A 9,493-nucleotide genomic window follows, 5' to 3' on the forward strand; every position below is an offset into this window, starting at 1 on the left:
TGGAGTCCTAGTAGGACTCCCCCCCCATGGCGCGCCCCTTGGTGGCCGGCCTCCTCCTCCCCTCCTTTATATACGGGGGCAGGGGGCACCCCATAGTACATCAATTGTTCTCTTAGCCGTGTGCGGTGCCCCCCTCCACATTTTACTCCTCTGGTCATAGCGTAGTAGTGCTTAGGTGAAGCCCTGCGTAGATCACATCACCATGACCGTTACCAGGACGTCATGCTGACAGAACTCTCCCTCGACTCTCAGCTGGATCAAGAGTTTGAGGGTTCTCATCGAGCTGAATGTATGCTGAACTCGGAGGTGCCGTACGTTCGGTACTAGATCGGTTGGATTGTGAAGACGTTCGACTACATCAACCGCGTTAACCTTACGCTTCCGCTTCCGGTCTACGAGGGTACATGGACACACTCTCCCCTTCTCGTTGCTCTGCATCTCGATAGATCTTGCGTGATCGTAGTTTTTTTTGCATGCTACGTTCCCCAACATCTCGGCCGCTTGTTTCCCTGGTCGGCACCTCCATGGCTATGGCCGCCTGCCATTGGCCTTCAGTGATCCCGCCGCCCAGCCGCCGGCGGGCTGCTACGGCGCCGCTTCATCACCCGTGACTGCTCTCTGGTGGGGCGCCATGTCGGCCTACGACGAACCACATGGCGGTGTCCCACATCTGTAGTCGGGCGTCCTCCCGCACATGCAGCCGGGCGGGCCGGGTGACGTCCCGTATATGCAGCTGGGCTACGCCCCGCGCATGTAGCCGGGTGGGGTCCCGTACATGCAGCCGGGCGACGTCCCGCAAACGACGCACGGCAGCGTCCCGCGATCAGTCCAGCAACACCTGTACACGACACACGGCAGTGTCCCGCTATCGCAGCAGGGAGTCCAGCAACACCTGTTGGCGGGCCCGACTCATGGCTCAGCCTGGACGTAGCGAGCGGGCTTTTGAGCCCGCTCATGGATCGACCAGGACCGGACCAATCGGTCTCGACCCGCTAGGAAAACTGGCCGGTCCGAGCTGGCAATTTCGGCCCGAAAATCGACCGGTCCGGTCCAGTCTTAGCTCAGTCCGGCTTGGAGGACCGATGGCCCAACCCAATTAGAGCAAATAAGGAAGCCCATCCCGCATCACACATATAGATCGTGCGTGTGTGCGTGACCTAAACTCATCCCGCATCCCATTCGTGCGTGTGTGCGCCGCCGCTTCCACCAGGACGCACCGCGCCGCCGTCGCCGCTCCTTCCACCAGCGGACTGGACTAGGACGCGCCGCCGGCCGTCGTGCCTCTGCCTCGCGCCGCCGCTCCCTTGTGCGGCTGTTCCTCCCCTCTCCCCCTCGCGGCCGTGCCTCCGCGTCTCTGTCCCTCGCTTCGCCGTGCCGCCACGCATCAGGTCCGTCTTCTGCGTCTCCGGCCACCGTGCTGCTGCGCCGAGTACCACTCCGATAGCCTGGGCCTACATGGCAGTGACTGTATGCCGTCAGGACCGTGAGGACCGACGGTCCGCACCGAGCTTTGAATCTGCCGGTCCTGTCCCTGAAATTGGGACCGCTGCACTGCTCGGTCCGGTACGGACTGGACCGCCGGCGGCCGGTCCAAACGACGGCTCGGACCGGGACCGGACCAGCCCGGACCGTGTCCACCCTGACTCATGGCGGTGTCCCGTACCTGCCACAGCCGCCTGCGGCTGGCTCCTACAGCGCTGCCCTCGCCAGTCCGTGGCCGGCTTCATCTGCCCCGTTGGCCTACGCCTATCCGCCAGCCTCGGTGACCGCGTCTCCTTATGGCGCGCCCACTTCGTACGGAGCGCCCTACGATGGACCATCGATGAAGCTGGTGGCTTCGTCCGTGGTACTGAGTGGTCCTTTACCCCCGAGCTTTTATGCATCGCCGTCTCCTTCGGATCATGGTCTATCTAGTGCACATTTGTACTTTGTGCATCTCATCCCGCTGAATCTGACGGCGGATAACTATCTGTCATGGCATGGTCAGGTCTGCTACTTTTCCACAGTCGCTACTTGGAGGGGTTTCCGGATGGCACTTTGTCGTGCCCACCGCCATACCATCTGGGGCACCATGTGTGGGTGATCAAGACCATGCCATTCTCTCTGCCATCCAGTGCTCTCTTACGGAGGGGGTTTCGTCACTGGTCATCTTCGCCGATACATCTCGGGATGCGTGGATGGCTCTTCATACCAGTTTTGCTTCGCAGTCTCAAGCGTGGGCACGCCATCCGCACTGCGCTTGGGGAGGTGAAGCTTCATGATCTCGCCGTCACCGACTACTTCAACAAAGTGCCGGGTATGACTGACACACTTCTCTCCATTGGCAAGGCGCTTGGTCCGAAGGAGTTCACCTCTTATGTGATCAACGGACTGAGTGACGACTATGATAATTTGGTGGAGAATATCAATGGTCATGACACTCCCATCAAGCCTGTGAGTTGTATGCGCGTCTCCTTGCTATGGCACAGCGCATCCAGGCTCGCTGCTCTATGCCGTGTTTCCCTTCCACCAATGCTGCAACGCGTGGGAAGGGCAAGCCCTACAAGCCACCAACTGGTGGAAAACCTCCACCGACCGTGCCTAGTTCGTGGAACACCACTACCTCCACGGCAGGTCGAGTCCATGCCTGCCGCCCTTTAGTTGTGTGGACTTGATGGTCACCTTGCCTCCCGTTGTCATCGTCGCTTCAAGCAGGATTTCTTGGGGATCAGGAAAAATGGCAAGGGTAGTGAGAAGCAGGCTGTCCTAGCGAGTCATGAGCAGGGGCATAATCCTTCTTATCTAGTTGATGCATCTTCGTACATGGATACGGGAGCTACCAATCACCTGATGATTGAGATGGGCCAGCTCTTTACACAGGAGCCGTACCGTGGACACGATCTGGTTCACTCCGCTAATGGGGAAGGTATGCACATCTCACATATTGGTTAGGCATCACTTCTTACACGTTGATCCACACAATTACTTCTTCTCAATGTCCTTCGTATTCCCTCTATTTCATGTAGTTTGCTTTTAGTTCCTAAACTTGCTCGTGATAATAATGTTCTTGCTGAATTTCATCCTTCTAATTTTTTTGTTAAGGACTGGGACATGTGGGACGTACTCCTTAGAGGTCAACTGCGCCATAATGGTCTTTATGCACTTGATGTGCCACCAACTCCTACTGCTTTGAGTGGTGTTCGTGTGTCTCCATCACATTGGCATGCACGCCTTGGTCATTCTGCCACTCCCATTGTTCGCCATTTACTTCATCCTCATGAGCTTCCAGTCGTGTTCAATAAACATGTTGATGCAGTTTGTAATGCCTATCAGCAAGGCAAGAGTCACCAGCTTCCTTTTTCTCAGTCGAGTCGTGTAGTCAATAAAACGCTTGAAATTGTGTTTTCAGATGTATGGGGCCATGCCCAAAGCTCTGTTAGTGGTCATAATTACTATGTCTGTTTAATTGATGCTTATAGTCGGTTCACTTGGCTTTCTTTTCTTAAACGCAAGTCTGGTGTGTTTAATGTTTTCTTGCAATTCCAAGCGCATGTTAAGCGTCTACTCAGTCATAAAATCTTTCGTGTGCAATCCGATTGGGGGGGGTGGTGAGTATCACAACCTCAATGCATTCTTTAATAAGCTTAGAATTACACATCGTGTCTCTTGTCCTCATAAACATCAGCAAAACGGTGTAGTTGAGCATAAATATCGTCATATAGTTGAGACTGGTCTTGCTTTGCTTTCCCATGCCTCCGTGCCTTTCTAATTTGGAGTGATGCATTTTCCACCGCATGCTTTCTCATTAACAAGCTTCCTACACGACTCCGTTAGATGAAAACATCACTTGAGCTCTTGCTGAATGAAGTTCCTGATTATACGTTTCTCAAGGTCTTTGCGAGCGCGTGTTGGCCACATCTTCGTCCATATAACAGAAGCATGTTGGAGTTTTGGTCTAAACAGTGTGTGTTTCTTGGTTATTGTTCTCTTCATAAAGGGTACAAGTGTCTTCATGTTCCCTCTAACCGCGTCTACATCTCACGTGATGTGGTGTTTGATGAGATTTTTTTTCCTTTTTCCGCACTTCCAGTCACCTCCACCACTCCCACTTCACCTGAGAAATCTGCATTACCTTTGCCTGGTCAATTTGTTGATGCTGCATATACGCTGTTGTTGCTACCTAACCATGGTGCAGGTACTGGACGTGGAGCACGCCTCAAGCTTCCGGATGAGCAGCCGTCCATGTCCCCTCGGATGTCCGCCGAGCCCACTCGTGACGCCCCTCTGTCACCTGGCTTGCCGACAGGGCTGGCCGAGCCGGGCCCCGCCACCTCGGGACTTGCTGACGTGTTGGCCGAGCCGGGCGAGCTGCCGAGCCAGCTTCGCCTGAGCCAACCTCTGCCATGGGGGTCGAGTCGGCGTCCCCGCCCGCATTGGCCGAGAAGGCGTCCACGCCTTCCTTGCCAGGCCGGTCGCCTCGTGTGACTGGCTTTACATTTGGGGAGCGGTCTCCATCATCAGCATCATCTTTGTCTCCGCCGCCACCTCCGCCGTCTATCCCTGTTCTGCATCCTCGTGCATGGAGTCAGAGTGGTATCATTCGGCCAAAGGAGTGCACTGATGACACGGTTGCGTGGGTTGCGGCATGTATGGCATAGACAGATACTGACCCCACTGCTAAGCCTCGGCATTTTGAGATGGCCCTTCCGATTCGTCATTGGCACAGTGCCATGGAGCTGGAGTTTCAGGCACTACAGAGGAACGATAGATGGCGCTTGGTTCCTCCTGTGTCTGGTGTCAACATCATTGACTCCAAGTGGATGTTTAAGGTAAAGAAGCATGCTGATGGATCTATCGAGCGATACAAGGCACGATTGGTGGCCAAAGGATAAACAACAGTATGCTCTTGATTACGAGGATACCTTCAGTCCAGTTGTCAAAGCTACCACCATTCATCTGCTTCTGTCCTTCGCTGTTGCCAAAGGGTGATCTCAGCTTCAGCTTTATGTTCAGAATGCTTTTCTCCATGGGGTCTTGGAGGAAGAGGTTTACATGTGGAAACCTCTAGCTTTTGTTGATCCTGCTCGTCCGCATCATTTGTGTCATCTTGTTAAGGCGCTTTATGGATTTAAGCAAGCTCCTCGTGCATGACATGCCCGACTTGGCTAGGTTCTTTGATGTCTTGTATTTGCTCCGTCCACTGCAGACACGTCTCTGTTCATGTTTCATCGTCCTGAGATTACTATGTACCTACTGGTTTATGTTGATGACATTATTTTTATCAGCTCATCAGTGACTGTCGCTGATCGTTTGCTGTCTGCTCTGAGTGGTCATTTTGCCGTCAAGGATCTGGGTGCTCTCCATTACTTCATTGGTCTGGAGGTTTCACGGTCTTCTGCTCGCCTGACTCTCACTCAACATAAGTATTCCTTGACTTGCTGCAACATGCTGGTATGTTGCAATGCAAGCATGCTACCACCCCTATGCCTGCAACTAATCGGTTATCAGCCTTGGATGGTGCCTTGCTTCCTTCAGATGATGCTACAGAATACCGCACTGTTGTTGGTGACTTGTAGTACTTGACTATCACACGGCCGAACATCTCCTATGCGGTAAACCGTGTGTGTCAGTATCTTCATGCTCCACGGACTTCACACTGGTCAGTTGTGAAGCGTATACTGCGTTATCTCTCTCATACTGTCTCCTATGGCTTGCATCTTTGGTATACCTCCTCGAGTACTCTCTCGGCATTCTCTGATGCAGATTGGGCTGGGAGCCTAGATGACCGGTGATACGGGGGGCTATGCTGTCTTCTTTGGTCGCAACTTGATCGCCTGGAGTGCTTGCAAGCAGGCCACAGTCTCTCGGAGTAGCACTGAAGCAGAGTATAAGGCGGTTGCCAATGCCGCGACTGAGCTCATTCGGGTACAGTCTCTATTGAGAGAGTTGGTAGTCTCTCAAGAGCAGCCACCGGTTCTTTGTGTGATAATATTGCTGCGACGTATCTTTCATCTAATCCATTTTTTCATGCTCGTACGAAGCACATCGAAGTTGACTGTCACTTTGTGAGGGAAAGTGTTACACAGAAACTTCTTCATATCAAGTTCATCTCCTCCAAAGATCAACTTGCTGACATCTTCACGAAGCCACTTCCACAACCTCCGTTTGAAGGTTGTAGGCACAATCTTAACTTGCTTTGTACTTCAGGCCATAGTTAAGATTGAGGGAGGGTGTTAGATAATGTTTATACGTAGCTTCCGTGTATATCCTGTATATTGTGTATTTGTACACTTCGTGTACCCTTATATATATGAGGTAGCCACACCTGTTTTGGGTGTCGTACATTTTTCCACAAACATAATGTTTCACAACCACAAGAAAGTCAGATTTTTTTTCATTTATTTTAAATTTTACTGTCAACCTGAGCTCATATAAGCTTGAGCTCAGTTATTTAGCGTCCACACGAAACCAGAATCCTATCAAACAAAAATCCAGCTGGGATATGAAACAACGCAAGTTACTATGCAAGAAGCGAACTTACAGAACAATGCTTTGTGGAACTAGCATAACAAGCATCTCCAATAGGAGTCTGCTCAAACCGTTTTTTGGCATTTGGGGGCAAAAAAGTCGCGTGCAGCCCAAAAGAAGGCACCAAGTGCCGCAAATATACAACACTTGAGCGGCTACGGCAAAATCAAGACAAGCCGCGTGCGACCCTCCAACCATCAGTTTCATTCCCACCTCCGACCGCACCTTCACACCACCACCACCGCACTACAGCCCCACAAGCCATCCCCTCTGCACCGCCGCTCACCCAGACTCCATCCCAATCCCACCCAATATCTCGCCGCCTCGGACCGTTTCCGGAGCCCCCTCCGCTGCGCCGATTTGACCTCGGCTACCTCTCCGATTCCAGCCAACTGCCTAAATGGCTGTCGGCGGCATATGGAGATCAACTAGCACCCGTTGGTGTACCACTTCTGGCCACTCGACCATCGCAATGGAGTGTTTCCCACGATGTTTTCGCTAGCTGTCCTTGGCGCGGCATATCCTCCCATGCAATCACATCGACTCTCTGGCGGCTCACGGAGTCCATTTCTATGATTCTTCATCTCTGCTGGCTACCATCTAGCCATCGACGAGTCGTCCGCCGGTTTGCTCCTTGCCGAAAACAGGGTGTTTGATGGAATCCCTACAAGGTAAATAAATTTGTCATGCATTTCTTTGCATAAGCACAGAAGATTGAGAGCTCTAGATAGTTTCTATTGTAGATGAGCTCATGTGACTACAAGTTTTGCTACGATTCCTTGTTGGGTGAGGAGTTTGACATGGAGGAGGAGGAAGCTCTTGTGTTGATCTTGGCAATGCACATGAAAAAGAGGCCGAAGCATGGCGGTTCTATTGGCATGGATAGCTTAGAGGACAGAAGAAGGAGGCCACCATCATCCTTGAGGCTGTGCTGATCATGAGACATGGATATGACGTGCATATTATGGGATGCTTGGATCTTGCATGATTTCAATGTGCTCCACCGCTCACCTCTCTTTACAAAATTAGCGAATGAAGAACTTTGATCGGTGACCTTCCAAGCAAATGGATGCACCGACAACTTTCAGTAGTACCTCCCGGATGAGATCTCTCCAAGGTGGGCTACGTTTGTCAAGCCAATAGTAAAACCCAAAGATATGAAAGTACTTTTATTTTCACAATGCTCCATGGACGACTAGGAAATATGTTGAGAGGGCATTTGGGGTTTTGCAATGCCAATTTGCTATTGTGTGAGGACTGGTTAGGCTTTGGGATCAAGAGATCCTTTGTTACATGATAACATCATGCGTGATCTTGCACGACATGACCTCATGCGAATACCCTTTGTATGACCTCGTGGGATTACCCATGCGGACGGCTAGAAGGCAAGACCGGATCAAACGCTTTCTTTAGGTGTACCATGACATTAGAGATGTGGATGCACTGATCTTGAAAAGATCTCATAGGATCTCACAGAGGAGTGGTGGACATGGCATGGGCATGAACAACCATAGTTGCATCTCTACCTTTGTTGTATTAGTATGATGAACTTTGTTGTATTGTGTGCTAAAAGCTTTGTTGTTGACTTTGATTTGATGAAGTATGTAATAATCATTGTAGGGTTTATTTTGTACATATGAGTTGCATTTGATATTTTCTGTATCCAATATGTATGTGTTATTCGAGATGAAAAGTGCATATGTCATTGCCGTGTGGCAGCCTTATTATAGGGTAATTGTTGGAGACCACATTTTTTCATGAAAGAAAGCAGTTTTGGTGCCTAATTTTTTTACTCGAGCCACTTTTGGTGACCTATTATAAGGTGCTATTGGAGATGCTCTAACACCTCAATTTATTAATGAGGCATAAACAATGAAGTCGATGCCATAGTGTTGTTTCCCAGTCTTTCTTGGTACAGTTTCAGCAATACGATCTGGAACTGGGATTCTGTAACAACATGATGATCGCCATCTCTCTTAGATGCAGTCAACGCGTAAACAATATGCGCACAACAAACAAGAGGAACTAACAAGCCACCAGAAACTGAAACTTAAGCTTAGATATCAATGCCAAGAAAAAAAATCAGCGATGGCTCACGGATACCCCGAGTTGCTGTGTTGTTCATCATCGATACAAAACAACCTATTACTCCCTGACTGACTACACAATGCGCAGTGGCGGAGCCAGGAAAAATTAAGAGCCGGGGTAGACGGCAAGTTAACTAAAAAGACAAAATACCACATGCTCCTCCATTTCAACCTTTTTTTGCCAAACTTTTAAAATCTTTGCAACCAGAAAATGGAACATGATTTATCAAATGAAGAATCTAAGTCTCAAGTTGGTCTCTCAATAATGACGGTAACTATTTAAGAAAGATCTGCTATATATTTCAGCAAGCCACAAGAAACACACAATTACCTCTTGATTTGAGTCACTGAAGGTCTGAAGCAATGATTCATCTCAACACAATCTAACGACATAAAAAATCTTCAGCCTGACAATAATGAAGAACGGTGATAGTCCTTCCCTCTAGTTCTGATATTTATAACTTCAGATTAAAATTGAATGATTTAAAATGATTGAACTAACTAACAATGATTTGGCTAGAGGAGTCAAGAAGAAGCAAAACCTATAAGGAGTGGAGATCGATTTTCCTTCAATGAACCTTTTCGGAACGATCGAATCCCCAAATTCCTATATAGATGCAAATTACAAACCAATTTACTACTAATAAAATCTCCGAACCTAAGCAGTGAATTCCCATCCCATAAATTTGTGTGTGCGTGCGTGTCCACTGATTGAAATCCCAAAATCTAGTTGATCTTAACTTACCTTGCCTAATTAGTGGACATGAATGTCTAGGAAGAGCCGTTGTGGATTGCCATCTTTTTTAAATGGGAGGATTGCCAAATATAATGGACAGTGAATTCCCATCTTTTTTAAATATGGCTAATTAATACGTGGCGCCATAGCATGGTTTATGTGG

General features: G+C 49.6%; 1 pseudogene; it reads left to right on the plus strand.

Moving 5' to 3' along the window:
• The first annotated feature begins 2,169 nt into the window (after nt 1-2,169).
• The window catches only part of LOC123138627 (uncharacterized), an 8,811-nt pseudogene continuing 1,487 nt past the window's right edge, over nt 2,170-9,493 (plus strand).

This window comes from Triticum aestivum, chromosome 6B (assembly GCF_018294505.1).
Source record: "Triticum aestivum cultivar Chinese Spring chromosome 6B, IWGSC CS RefSeq v2.1, whole genome shotgun sequence".
NCBI classification, from domain to species: Eukaryota; Viridiplantae; Streptophyta; class Magnoliopsida; order Poales; family Poaceae; genus Triticum; species Triticum aestivum.